This window comes from Balearica regulorum, chromosome 14, assembly GCF_011004875.1.
Source record: "Balearica regulorum gibbericeps isolate bBalReg1 chromosome 14, bBalReg1.pri, whole genome shotgun sequence".
Classification (NCBI taxonomy): domain Eukaryota; kingdom Metazoa; phylum Chordata; class Aves; order Gruiformes; family Gruidae; genus Balearica; species Balearica regulorum.
Genome location: NC_046197.1, coordinates 8,728,491 through 8,743,416, shown reverse-complemented (window position 1 = coordinate 8,743,416; position 14,926 = coordinate 8,728,491). Strand labels below are relative to the sequence as shown.

At 43.4% G+C, this 14,926-nt stretch overlaps 1 long non-coding RNA gene across 2 annotated transcripts in view; it reads left to right on the top strand.

Moving 5' to 3' along the window:
* Window positions 1-2,168, top strand: part of LOC142603841 (uncharacterized) — a 37,065-nt gene extending 34,897 nt beyond the window's left edge. For both annotated transcript variants that reach the window (XR_012837723.1, XR_012837722.1), the window contains one exon: window positions 115-2,168. This is a non-coding gene — a long non-coding RNA (uncharacterized LOC142603841). The remainder of the gene's footprint in view (window positions 1-114) is intronic.
* The last annotated feature ends 12,758 nt before the right edge of the window (window positions 2,169-14,926 follow it).

Genomic DNA, 14,926 nt, shown 5'->3' with positions numbered 1-14,926 from the left:
TACAAAAAATCTGCAACTAACTAATTAAACACCATTAAAATGCTAATCTAATTTGGAGTAAGACAGCTCAATATAATTTCTTGTCTTTAAAGTGTTTTTCTTATTCCATTACAGAACCCCAGGGAAACTGCGCTCTGGGGTGAGCTGGGGGGTCCTTTCACCGTAGATGAGGTCTGTTAAACACAGACTGACACTTCAGCTGAACTCCGCATCGGGATGTTAGAATTGGAGAAACGTCCCATGGACTGTCCTTGAACCCACAAGATTTGAGTCAAACAGGACTTCAGGGTGGCAGCCCCAGCCCTGAGCGGCACAGGGAACAGACGCATCTCTGCACCTTATGGTACCTGGCGAGGACAGCTTTTCATCCCCAGAAGTTACCTAATGCAGAACACAACAGGAGCCCTCTCTGCCAGGACAAAAGAATTGCTCGCTGCCACGCAAGCGTCCAGCTGTATTCAGCTTGCTTTTGGGCTGGTGTTGCATTCAGTCCCTCTCTCCCCCCTCAGCCAGTTCCTTAACCAGTGCCCTCCACTTCCATCCCTCCTGCTGTTAAACCCCGGTGGTGGCTGCACCCTCCTGGGTGATGCAGGGCTTGCAGAAGACCTTTAGTCCTGTGCCTCCAGGTGCAAGGGCAGGAAGGTGGAGAGACATGAGAGTAGCTGCTCATCCTCTGGTGCGTGGTAGGAGCTCGACCCATCAGTGGAGTGACTCACAGCGTCACAGGAGACTGATTAAGCAGAGGAATACCTCTGTGTGGGTTATAAATAGCCTAAGGAGCACATAGCCCATTTCAAGGCAAAGTCAGAGGATGACCTTGATTGTCGTCACTGGCAGCTTGCATCAGCCGAGGTGCCTTTGCCCAGAGGCAGATCAAACAGGCGTGCGTGTCGGAGCAGGGATAGCTGCGAGGAGAAACTCCTTCTCTGGGGAATCTCACTGGCGAGTCTCCTGCCGCTGCGTTACCTGACTGCAACTGCAGCCCGGCATCGGTAACTCCGGATGGAAACACGGTGTCAGCATGTTAGCAGACACACTGTGAATAAGCTTGTAGACAGGACCCTTCAGACCGTGTACGTTTGATCTTAGTGATGGATTTAGCTGGGGTACAAGGGAGTCGCCTTTTCCACCAGTGCAGCCAAGTTTACCTGGGACTGTGAATTGATCTGAGCCCCTGGAGGCCTACAAGTACGGCCCTGCCATTAGGGAGCAGAAGTGGGGACACTTCAATAGCAGGTCTCTTTAGGAAAGACCCATTACCCCGCCCCGTTAGTCCAGAGATACTCAGTGGGGTTTGTCTCATCTCTGTGCATTTAACCTCAGCTGTGCGCTGTTTCTTCAGCCCAGGCAGCTGATTGCGTTCCCAATTCCACTTAAGCTGGCAGAGTATCTTTGAACAGCCCATTACAGCTGCCAGTCATCTAAATTACATCATTTGCATTGATTTGATTAATACAAAGAGTTTTTATCCATTTAGAACGGAAACTGATTTTCTGTTGCCGTTGCGCACACGACGCCTGGAGACGAAGGCACGCCGGGCTTGCTTTGCCTTCCAGCCATCTCCGTTCCCACCGCGCGGCTGGTACACACCAGCTCGCAGAGGTACCGCGCTGTGCACTCAGCGAGGCCCGTTTCAGGGTGTTCCTGCTTGTTTCCCACCCACCAGGAATCATTTTATCAATGCTGTATTTTCCCTGCACACTTGCCACTTTTCTTCTGTCAATGAGATGAAATACAACTGCCTGGTGCTAGGACACAGCCACGAGAGAACATACTAAACTGAGGCTCATCACCTCATCAGCCTATGGGGTGCAAAGTATTTGTACAACAAATTGAACTCTTTTCCTCCGAAATGAAGCCATTTGTCTCCTAAAAGGGAACTTCCCTATGATGAAGAAATCCAAAATTCCACCGGGGTTACAGCTTCGCTTTGACACTGCTTTTCTCCAGTAGCTATGGAGAAACGTAATGCTAAAAAAAAGTAGAAAATTGTATTTTACTGTGTCAGTGAAAGGAGGAGTGAAGTGAAAAAGGGAAAGCTTAATTTAAAAAAACAAAAAAGGCAGAGATAGTTTCTGTTACAGACGGAAGGTGGAACCAAAAACTCCAGAAAGCCAGATCAAATGCCATACAGATAGATTCCCTCAGTGATTAATTAGTTTGTCAGGGGGGAAAAAAAATAAATAATCAAATAAACTGTGTTTTTCACTGTTTCTTTTGCCGGATCCTGTGTTACGCTCTTGACGATGCCAAGAGGAGCCCTCCGCTGCTGTCTGTCGCAAACCACTTTGTTCTGGTGCCCTCTGCTCAGTCCCAGGCCGCTCCCGCCTACAGAGAGCGTGGAAAGAACAGAAAAACCTCAACGCCTGTGGGGAACAGTCATTGTTGGGGAGTATTATCACCTTACCTTTTATTGCACTCTGTTTTGAGGCAGCAAGGCTTTTGCTTGGTGACTTTAGGACAAAACAAGTTGCTCATTCTCTCTCATGAAAGATACCCCGTGTCTGGAAGGGAGCTGAGGCCAGAATGGGGAGAGAGAAAGCGTCATGACGAGCATGAACTGCCTCTCTGATCTGGTTTGGTTTCATCCTAGCCCGTGGAGTAGGAAATGTTCTGACTGCCTGCAGCAACGACAGAGTTAGATAGTGTGTAATTACCATCACTTGTTATATGTGTTTGTTATATAGCCAGTGTAAGAGAAAAATTGCTCAATAAAATTTTTGCTTCATGAAGCTGTGGGAACTTTGCAGCATAAATAGCTATGTATACATTGGTGTCAGACCTTGTGGCATATAAGTTCTTAAGGGGAAAAAAAATCATCATATTTAATCACTAAGTTAGTAATAGTGTTTTTATCTTGTCCTAGACACCACCACCCTTACCGCACTTTGCAGGCCTGGCACGCAGGCGTGTCTGTGTGCCGGTGTGCCCTGCAAACCTGTGCTGAATGTGGGGTCTCAGCTCTGCTCATCGCCCAGCTGCGGCAAGAAAGACTGACGAAGATAGAACTGAAAATGCTGTAACACTCGAGGAATAATCAGTATCCTCAATTACATTTGTTGAGTGAATCTGAGAGTAAAATCTGCTGCCCTACAGGTCTGATCCCGCTGGCGCGTCCTGCAGGGGCGAACCGCGGGGCAGCCTGGTGGGTTTACAAACGTGCACAAAGCCACGTTGCCCCCGTGCAGGGGCTGGACAAGAGGAGTCGGTGGCTTTTTTTGTGATTCCTCAAGCTGCTGCCAGAGGCAGCTCGCTCTGAAAAAGTCCTGCCGTGAACTTGGGCTCACTTTCCCGGCTGCATTCAGGTGTCTGTGCTTACCTTCTGGGGCATGTCAGAGTACCACGTCCCACGGACTGTGCTGCAAAACACGGTACGTTGTTCTCCTGCTGAGGAATCAGCTCCTCAGTCTGTCATTTCTTTTTCTTGCTCCTTTTTCTTCTGGTGCTGAGGCTCCCTGGGGCCATGCAGAGCGGAGCATGGGTGAGATGCTCTCATCCCTGCTTGAGCAGGATGAGCCCAGCGCCACAAGCATCTGAATGCTGGAGCAGAAATCACGGAATTTGAAAGTTATTTTGGGCTGCTGAAAGATGACTAGCTGTGCCAATGATGTTTAACAAAACCTCTGTTTGTGCTGGTTCAGTAGGCACCAAAGGCAACCACCCATTCCTGCCCATCTGACTGCCAGCCAGGCTTTTAGGTCATACACCTGCCATCGCTTTTCTTGGAGGCTGAAGAAACCAGAGTCCTCCCAGAAGCAGCAGAAAGCCTCACCACATTATTTTTCTATGGTTTGTCCTCCCGGCCAGACTTTCTGGCTGACACCACTGGCAGCTTTGTCCAGGAAACTGGGAACAAACTTTATGCTCAGGTGGGAAGGGGAAAACCTGTGTGGCCGGGACCTAGTTTATCAACGTATAGAAAAGAAGTTGGTTGGTGCCAAAATAGTCAGCAACACCTGCCCTGGCCCTGATGTGTACAAATAAGATATGCATGAAGATCAAGAAATTAAATCTAGCAGAAATCAAGCTCTGATGCTTGTCTGGCTTTTGGTGAGTAGGTAGGCAGCGGGCTGCCCTGCCTGGCCTCCCTTCCCTCTCTCCAGTGACTGATGTGCACCACACCGGGATGGGAGCACGCAGGAGTTGTTTGCCCCTCTGTCAAACCAGGGATATGCTTGTGGAAAAAAACCCCAAAAGGCAGCAAAGGTATTGCTTGTGCCCACACGGGGCAGAAATGACGGGGCTGGCTGCGCCCAGAGGAGCTGCGTGGTGCTGTGCAGTGCCCAGAGGAGCTGTGAGGAGCTGTGTGGTGCCCAGAAGGAGCTGTGCGGTGCTGTGTGGTGCCCAGAGGAGCTGTGCAGTGCCCAGAGGAGCTGCGTGGTGCTGTGTGGTGCCCAGAAGGAGCTGTGAGGAGCTGTGTGGTGCTCAGAGGAGCTGCCAGGTATCCAGGCTGCTGATTCGCAGTTTTAACGCAGGTTAAGCCCAAGCGTCACAGGAGACAGGAGGAAAGCAGAAAGGAAAGGTTTTGGGGTAGAGCCATTAACGAATCCCTATAAAATATATTTTCCACTCTCGCTGATATTAAAGTCTTTTTTTTTTTTAAAAAACCAACACCCACTCAAACGGATTCCTCTTTTCCAGGCTTAGATTTGATTTAAAGCGCTATTAGGCTGCTTAGATCTATTTTGGATGAGCCTGTTCAGACAAGCCTGCAGGCAGATCCCATTAGCACCTGCTCTTTCCCACCTTGGTGAAGTCCCTTTGCGTGACCTGGAGGGTGATGGACGGCTGGAAGTGTAAACTCAGAGACAACCAGCGACTGCAGCGGTGAGCACACACGCAGGGACCAACTAATTCACCCACAGACACCGTGTGGGTAAAGAGAAAATATCATAAATAGCCAGACAATGCAATGCAACTTGTCTCTTTTTCTGGAATATATGCAACTTCTATTTCCCCTTACTTTTAGGAAATGCACTGATGCATTACATGTCTGATAATTCTTAGGAAAGTTCCCTAATTTTTTTTCTTCTCTGAAAGCTTTTAATAATTCAAATCCAACCTAGAAAATCACCGCAAGGAACACTTTGTCTTCTCAGCTGTGCAGCGGAGAGCCTAGACCCTGCCTCTCTGATGCTGGACTACTCAAGACTCCTCCTTACAAATTATTAGGCCTAATTTAGCTTTTATTAATTCCAAATTTTCCTAATTTTAATTCACAGACCAAAGAGACTGGCTGGTTGACATGATCCTCACCACGACCGAGCCATCAGCCAAAATCAGCCTAAGCTTTGCTGACCGTCGCGCCTGTTAATTTTGGCTCAGCTCTTCCGTGGACGCAGAATTACCTGCTCCACCCGGGCAGCTCTGGCAGCAGTAATTCAATGGGACGTTCCTGGATTTCGACACCACAGACCACCGTAGCGTTCCGTGCCGCGACCTTCAGGTGGGCTGGCAGAGCAGGGGAGGTTGTGAACTTACTGAAGAATAAGGAATTGTACATACTAGGAGGTATTAAATAGTATGGGCAAAACTTTACAGATTAATCTTTCTTCTTTGTTAACATAAGTACCTGGAAAAACATGGAACTTACCTAAAATAAATACATAGATACATGCATACATATAGGTATATAAGTCTGATGGGTATGCATGTATATATTTCAAAGCAGGGATATTGGACATGCACAACTTTGCTTCCCAGGGTTAAAGTATTTCATGATTACTCAGTTTAAATCCTCCCACTACATAACTGCCAGGATGAAAATTATATTTTGGTTCCTTTCCTCTTGTACAGTGTTAATTTTTTAATGTCAAATGTGACGCTTTTGACAGTCATAAAAAGTATTAATTTGTAAATTAATTTATTTATAGGCTTTTCTATAGAGTTCAGCACCATCAAGTCTGAATGCCCTTCAAAAGTTGCTAGGTGACGCTGTCATACCTCAGTCTGATGAACAAATGAGAGCTCGGAATATTGATGCAGTGACTTCAACCAAACATCCCGCTTTCATTTTGATAGAGGCTTTTTTTTTTTTTTGCCTTTGCAAATCATTGTAGGTTTGTTATGAACTGCAAGGAAGCTCAAATTATACTTTTCACCAGTTATGATTTAGTTCATAACTAAGGTGGTTCATAAAGTCAATGTAAATCTTTCCATGTTGTTTTCATGGAAATCAGAGCAAATTCATGTATTTGCATGAGCAACAATATTCATAGACTGATCGAGAAAAAAACATTTTTACAACTTCTAACCCGAATTGCATTTATCAAAGAGGTAGCTAATTCTTTGTTTTCCTGCCTGCACTGAAAGGGAGTACAGCCGATCTGGAGAGCGCGTCGTCTCTGTAACACTCCTTCGCACGCGGGGAGACGAGCTGAAACCTCGCACGTACAGAGGGCCGAGGTCCCGCGTACAAACCAGAAACATACATGTGTACGTATGTGCTCGTGAACCCAGGTCCGAGGAGTCAATTCTGGCAATATGGATCCTCAATCAGAACAAGCATTTTTTTTTTTTTTCTGGCCCATTCCCAGTAGCTGGCACCATCATAGCTAAGATTAGAGCTTTTTCGCAGGGAAAAGGATGAAAAGAGCAAACACTCTTTTATTTTTTCACATAATTTTCCTTTTTTTTTTTTCTTCTTAAAACAAACAATTCCTGATTTCTTTCCTCCCTGTTTTGAAATAGTAACAACACTACATTGACCCGGAGTGTTCGCCAGGTGTTTCCACTTACATGGACTTGGTGAGAAATGTGCTCCTAACAACTTCCCCGAGGCAGGACCCTACGGAGCTGGAAAATGTCTCTCAGTGGGGCTCGTCTGCAGCAAAACTGTGAGCTTGAAAAGGGGCTGCGATGGGCTTTCAAGGCTTTGGCCTGGCTCTCTCTAGCAACATTTTTGTGATCCAAATTGGCATTGATTCGAGATGTGTTCCTGGGCAGGGTAAACAATAGCTTAAAGCAGCTGCTAATTAGCTCGGCTCTGTTCTGTTCTTGCTTTTCATGTCTAGATACCTCCTTCAGAAATAAGAAGCAGAAGGAAAACATCCAAGCAGAAGAATCAGAAGGCAAAGAAATGGATGGGGATTGCAAGTGAAAAATTAATGAGGAGAGACCTCATTTCACAAAGCTTACATAAAGCCGGGCTGCATCTGTGCAAGGAACAGCGACCCAGAAAGAGAAATCTGTACAAATTTAGAGCAAGGTGCAGAACTTGGTAGCCTCTTTCCCTCTGAGATGCACCTACTTTCACAAACAAGGATCCCTTGTTTATGGCCACTGCAAGCTCATATTTGAAATTTCTACCTCGTTTTCCCTCCCTTCCGACGCAGCAGGGCTCTCGGTGCTCACGGAGCGTGAGTCCAGAGAAACTGCGCTGTGGGCTCGCATGGCTCATCTCACCTTTGTTTGGGGATATCAAACCTCCTTATGCAGCCATTGTTTTTCTAGCCATTCATCATATATATACACACACGTGTACACACACACACACACACACACACACATATATATAAATAAAAGCACTTAGCTTCTGGCCAAGATGAAACCCTTTGTACCTTTGTAATGCTGCTGCTGCCCATCTGGCTGATGAGAATTCCCTTTCTGGAAAGCTTGGGATTATTCCCAGTGTAGGTGAGCAGGTAAAAATCTGTGTTTGTGGGTGCAGAAGTCTGCATAAAATAATTCTTGCTGGGGAAAAAAGAAAAAAAAAAAGGCATCTGGCTAGTACTACAAAGTATGGGGAATGTTTCTCACTGTTTCACAATTCAAACCCTCCATGAATGGACATCTCCTTTCATAGCTGATCCCACAAGAAAAAGACCTTTAGTACCTTATATGACAGGGCTGAGATTCTCACCCCGAACGGTTTGAATTACCACCCTTGCTTACTTGTCTGTTGCCCTGAGTGGAAACTCAGGAGAATTATTTAAAATGAAAACTTTTGTCTTCTATATTAAGATCATCTCCGGTGATACTGAGCAGCTCACTCTCTGCTATTTATGGATCTCCAGGTATTAATACTAATTTCTCCTGCCAATCTTTGCCTTACAGTTCGAATAAAGGAATTGAGGCATCATCTGCTACCGCATCGCATCAGCTTTTTCTGCGAGTAGCATCATCTGTTAGCAGTCAGTCTAATTTGATTGTTTCCAAACCAGAAAGGACAGCTGTCAGCCGCCTCCCAGAATGGATTCAAAGGCTATAATCAAGAAATCTTCTCCAAGAAGTTGTTCAAAGCTGGTGCTTATCACTCTTCAAAAGACTGTGAAGACAATAAACTAGTCAATTTACTCTAATGGACAGGTGCAATCTGAGTATTTAGTGTCTTGTTAATATTGACTGGCAGGACTTAAAGGAATTTGAATGCCATGGATGTCAGCTGCTAGACTGGCAGGACATGCAGCAGTGATGATAAATATTTGTACATGCACAAGAAGCTAATACCAGTTTATTTTCTGAGGTGTTAACTATTGAAATTAATGTTTAAAACTTGCACTTCATGAATCTGTTCAGATTTCCCTTTGAAACACTCACTGTTAGTTCTCGTAATGTTGCAGGGAACCACCATACAACAGCAGGGATTTCTCCTGACGAATCTGATCTGGGTTCTTTCTATCTGGCACTGACATTTCCTGCCCTTTTCTGACTCCCCCACGTCTGCCCGCATCCCAGCCACTGGCAACTTAAAGCATCCTTATTCTCATATCACCTGAGCCAGGTAGGGCACAGGATTATCATTTCCACTTACCCACTTACAGAGTGGGAGGGCACCCACAGAGAGCCTGCTCCCCACCTCCTGGGAGGTATTCAGCTCGGTCAGCATCACTGAGCAGCACCTGGAAGTGGTGATCCCCGAAGCAGCATGCTTACCTTCCTAAGCCAGAGCTGCCCAGGACCAGACCCCCTTGGAGGATGTCGCCTGCACAGCAGCCTCAACCTGGTGGTTTTACGGTATTTATGTATTTTGGGTTCATTTAAGAATGTTGTTGCAGAGGGAGAGACTATTAAACCGTCCATTGCACAGTTAGGTCTAGAAAAATACACGCTTCCCAGAGTTTGGTTTCTCTCTGTTTCGCTCCCGGCACCTGCATCTGCCTGACCCTGGGAGCTCTGTGCTGGGGGAAGAGCATCCCCAGGGGCTGGCTCAGGAAAGCCGGGGTAGCCAGCCAGTGACTTCTTAACCTGAAGATACTAATTAAAAAATGCCCTTGAGTCAGCTCTAAGTCAGGTAACAAAACAAAAGGCCTGGAGAGGGATGGATGTTCCGTAAATAACAAGACCTGTGAGACCTTAGTGTTGGTGACAGGCAGACAATTTCAATATAGAGAGCTTAAGACTTACTGAAACTTGTTTAAAACCACTTACGTACAGTTTCTTTTTCAGAAATACAGGTGAGTTACTCACTTCCCTCTCCCCAAGGATCTGATTGTTTAGTAGAGTTGAACTATTACTGGCTTAACAAAGAAAGAACTATACACAAGCTAATAACTGTATTTTTAAAATACATTCTCTATTTTGCCTTTTGTGAGCTGAAAGAATCTTTTTGATGCTGGCAGACAATTGATTAGAGCTAGATAAACAGTACTAAGCAGACAAAATATTTCTTGAATGTGAGCATTTAGGGGATTCTGAATAACTTTTATCCCTTATCAACCTTTAAAAGGATTTTCATTAATCACTGAACAGCACAGCTAAATAAATTGCAAAACGGAGATGTACCTGTAAACCATTGATTTTGACCATCTGCTTTTTTCAAATACAATTTGGACTTTAACCTATTTCCTGCTTTTTTTTTTTTTACGTGTTTGTAACTTTCCAGTATAAGAATAAAATATTATTATATGCAACAAATAGAGCATATTTAAGGACATACTTTCAATGAAATAGTTTTCAAACTTTTGATGTTTGTAGCCATTATCCTATCACGATAGGAATAATAACAATCAACGGGTGCTGAAACTCTTACAATAACAGCGCAGCAAAGTAGATATGCAGCTTGAATGTACTGACATTTGTATGCATCTATAATCCTAGTATTTGACTAACTCCACAAATTCCATTTTGCTTCCAGATTTCTGCATTTTTATACCAAAAGCATTATATGGAAAGCTGATGCTTTGAAAATGGACTGATCTCATAGTGATTCTGCATCATGATAAGAATTTTGCCATAACCCACATGACTACTGTGAAATATATGTTTCTATTTCAGTTAATATAGAAAAAACTACCTATTTCTATATACTGGGGCTGATACAGAGATCTAGAAAATCTAGACTGTAGTGAAAGTGATGAAGCCAATTTAATAGAAAAATGTGAAAATACCAAAGGCTTGCCTGTTTCTTAGCATATGCAAGGACCTGTCTCCGTGCCACTGAAGGCAGTAGAGACTTCGCCGTTGACCCCCGAGGGCGGTGGGGCGCTCCCTCCAGCACAGCACCCAGCCCGCCTTGCGCAAGGAATCCTACCGTCTCTTCCAACCTGCCCTTCAAGTCTGGTATGTGCTAATAAAATTGCTCTAACAAATTAGTGATTTCTGATCCAGCTATAAAAATGTAGCTGCCCTCAGCAGAAACAACAACAAAAGATGAACCTCTCTAACAAAAAAATTTGTATTTTCAAATGCAGTGATTAAAAATCCAGTTTCAGAAACACATAATACAAACCAGAGAGAGCTCTCAAAGATGGGCTATAGCTGATCTCCCTGTACAGCTTGTCTTTTAGTTTCTCCGGTTGCTAAGATACTAGCAGTATTACCTTTCACTATGTCTTTGGGATTTGAAGATTTATATTCCCTTACCCCCTGTAAAAGTCTCTTCCATGTATTGCATCCATACCTTTACCTGCACCTCTCCTTTCAGAAAGAGCAGGCGGAGAGCGTAGGTGAGATTCTCCGCACGTATAAAGCCACAGACCTCCAGTTACTCCAGCGGAGCACTCCTACCTTACAACCACTTACAATCTGGCCTGGTAAATGCAACTGCTTTTTTTAGAAATTAACAGTCTTGAGGTTGTGTCATACCAGGTAACGCAGACTCTTCTATAAATGCAAATAACTTCACTGCCCTAAAAGATGCCAGAATTATTTTATATGAGGGTTCTGATTTTCAAAATTAGCTTTCAAATTCTATGCTCAAATACCTGATCACCTCAATCAAAACAATTTTGATGTCTGAATGGTTTTGTATTTTAGTACTTTGCCATCAGCCTTGGACCATCATGAAGCCTCCAGGCTGGAGAAGTTATCTTCAGGGTTTATATAAATTTTATAAATGATGATGTCCATTTCCTGTAGAACTGAAAATGGAGTGATGTGAAAGAAACTCATTCTTAAAGTTCATCACTCTCACTAAGCGTGATTAAACACTATATAATTTAACAATATTTGCTGATAGAAAATCAAAGCATTTGCCCCCAGCGTGCTGACATTTAAAGCAGTAGAGAACATTTGCACATGCATGCTTATAATAACAGATGAGGTATGAAATGGATTCTGATAATGCTTTGAACACCATGGAAGTCTTGTCATTTATCACAGCATATGAGCTTGCTCTGGATCCCTACCATTATTGTGATATATTTCTATACAGTAGAAGTGAAGAAAAGCTTTATTTTGATGATGGATAGTGGATGAATCTTCAAAAGGCTCTCTTCAAGCAAGCCCCACTATAGTGCTAATCTCATTTCTTGCAGGTTTGGTGGTTTGGGGGTTTTTTTTGTGGGTTTTTTTTTTTGTTGTTGTTAATAAAGACTTGGGTAGACAAATAGCTGATGTGAATTGTCTGTTACTCCTTACTGCAAAGAGATCTTGAGATGCTCTACTGTTTTACATCTCTCTGAAGCTATATCACAAATAACCAGTTATGTGGAGTAATCTCAAGAAACTGCGTATCAGTCTAAATTTTAAATGAATGCAAGTCAAATGCACACGTGGTGCCAGAATATTCCTTTAAAATAAGTTGCCTTCCAAATCAGTATTAGGATTTAAAATATTTATTTGGTGTGTGCTTGGACTCCTTTATTGAAGGGTGCCGGAGAGTTAGAGTCCTTTGGGCTGTAAATTTTAGCTTTTGGTTTTTCTCATCTGAGAACTAATAGCTGCAAGCACAGTTCTGGGTCTTTGATGTCTCTGGACTATATTCCCTCCTTACTGTGAAACTGAAAATTATGAAAAGAAGCAAATGATTTTAAGAAGAGAGTCCCGTGATTTATATACATTCAAAATTTTTGAGAAATCATATTTGAATCTTTACAGCATTACCTCCTCTCAAAACAAGATTCAAAGCAAAATAATTTTAGCCTATTACAAGCATGGGGCCATTCTTCACAGTCCTTTGCACTTAACCAAGAACATACATGGAAGTATACTTTACTCGTTTTACTCTTGAAACATGTTAGATAGACACTTAAAGCCCTGAGTGACCTCTGAACAATGCTTGAAAGTAGTTTAAGAATTTAGTTTGGAAATCTCCAGAGGGCCCTGGACATGCTCATGTTCCTCTTTATCATTATGGTGCACTCCAGATCTTGGTACCTATTAGTCCGTCTCCTGCTCTGTCCCGTGTACACAGCAACAGAATGAAGAATCTGCTCTCTCCTTCAAATCTTGATTTAGACCATGACATTACTGGCCACAAGCTGCCTAAACATTGTGAAAGAGGAACCACTCAGATCAAGCACAGATAGATGTTCTTCCTGCCAAAAGTCCTTAAAGTATTAACAAAACAAGATGGGCTCTAATAAAATTTCAGTTGAATCCATCAGATTTTAAATGACCTCTATTGACCTGCCTGCAACCTACTGATTTACACTTGTGCTTTTTTGTATAAAACCAATAAATGTACAGGAGTTCCCTAACTGTTCTGTTTGAGGTAAGCAATGAGGAGGAATACCAGCATACAAAGGGAAGGCCGCAGCTGTGTTTGGACTCATCTTCCAATGTAGTGGCTACTTATTTTAAATATTTTTGGGCAATAATACATTATTTGCATTTGAGGTTCTTTGGACACCCACCATCTCATGCAAAGAACAATGCCGAGGAAGACTAAAGTGTCTGCTGACCCGCTGGAACAGCTCGCGGTACTATAAGCACAGCAGCTGTAAAGCAATGCACTTGTAACCAATGCGTTTAACTTTTTTTTAATTATGGTGATGGGATAGGTTGTATATAGTCTCTGTAAACAAGGTGATGAGATTATTAGCAATAGTAAGGCAATGGTCAAATGATTGTGGTGTTAGTAACCAGTCTGGCTGCTATGGTCCCTGTACAGCCCCAACCTAACAGGTTACTAATACAAACATTTTAAGAACGAGAACCTGAGAGCTTGGTGGTACCACGGAGCTGATAAATTGTGTAGTTGGTACATGAGCCAAGTAATATTTCATTTTCTGTCAAAATCATGTCTTATGGGTGAACTTTTTTCATTATAATCTAATTATAATACCAAAACACACCTCCATTCTAAAAGCTACCCACCTCCAACGTACGACCACCCCTCACTGGGCATGATCTCTGAATGTCTTTATAGCTTTAAAAGCACAGCGAGAAAGTTTTATACCAATCATAAATGAAGTAACTACGTAACCATGTGATATAATTGTAACTATGTGTGTTTTGAGAATATAAATATGCGTATGTTTGTAGGCTAGGTGGGCATGTTAGGAGGAGAGATCCCCCATGCACCCAGCGCTGAATAAACAAGTGTTGGCTTTCTAACTTGCGGTTCTGTTTGGAAAGTTTTTATTGCCATTTCAGCGGTAACCCACTCAAGGGGAGAGCCCAGCTTTGCTTTCTGGCTGGCTTCAAACTCTTACAGGGACCCAGGCAAAATGGAGAACAAGATCTAAACAACGGAAAGCATAACCAGAGCTCTGACTGAGGGTTGTCAGGGTTATCTGAAGCAGTTGAAGAGATTATCTGTGGCTGTTGTGTCACCCTCGTGATGAAGCCAATAAACCATGGCAGAGAAATAGCCCCCAGGGCTGGCAGCAATGATGTGTTAAACTGCCCAGTCCATAATCCCATAATGACCTTGATTCAGCTTTGTGGGCTTGAACCGATGGCAACAACAAAGCAGCAGCTAATGACTTGGTTTCTGTGAAGTCAAGGTCAAAAGTCAGTTTCCATGGAGCCAAAACTTGACCTTTTAGTTACAGTGATGATCATTTATAAGGCCCTGCTCATCTGTTGAAGAACACAATAACCATGAGTTTTTTGGGCACTAACGTGGAAAGAAACCTGCAAAGTATACCTGGAGGTGGGGGTATACTGCAGTAGCTGCACTGAGGATGGTGGATAAATAACCATTGCCCTTCAATGCCTTCAGACAAGAGACAGCTACCCCTCTGATATTTTTGGAAAAATAATGATTCAGACTCTATTCAATCTCAGTCTTATTTATGTAGCTGAGAATAATCAGGTGTTATATTAAAGAGCCGGGCAGCAAGTTCTGTTCACAGTTGTCTCATGTACTGATAATTGCAGCAAGTTCCAATCACCAGCAATGTCAAAAGTACTTTATAGATCTTCAGTGTTATTTGGTCAGCTCTCTAAATCCCACCCTCTGTGATCATTATCTTCAAGAGTCTCTTGTCTCCGCGTTTATATTTTTACTCATCAGTGCTGCTCACAAGTACCTAATCATGCCACATCCTGCCTGCAGTCACCTTACCCCTAAGGCAAATAGCTCTGTACTTGCACACCACCTCGAACTGCAATCAAACAAATGAATTAAACATTGCAGCATCAGCCAACAAAGCGGCAAAATATACACAATTCATCCTTGGGAAAAGTGGTTTGTGTGCTGGCACATGACGCACACCTATGTCTACATGGTTTAAAAGCTGGTTTTATGTTTCTGAGATATATAAGAAAAGAGAACAAACTGAATTCCTCTCTATATCCCACCTGAATAATTCTGGAT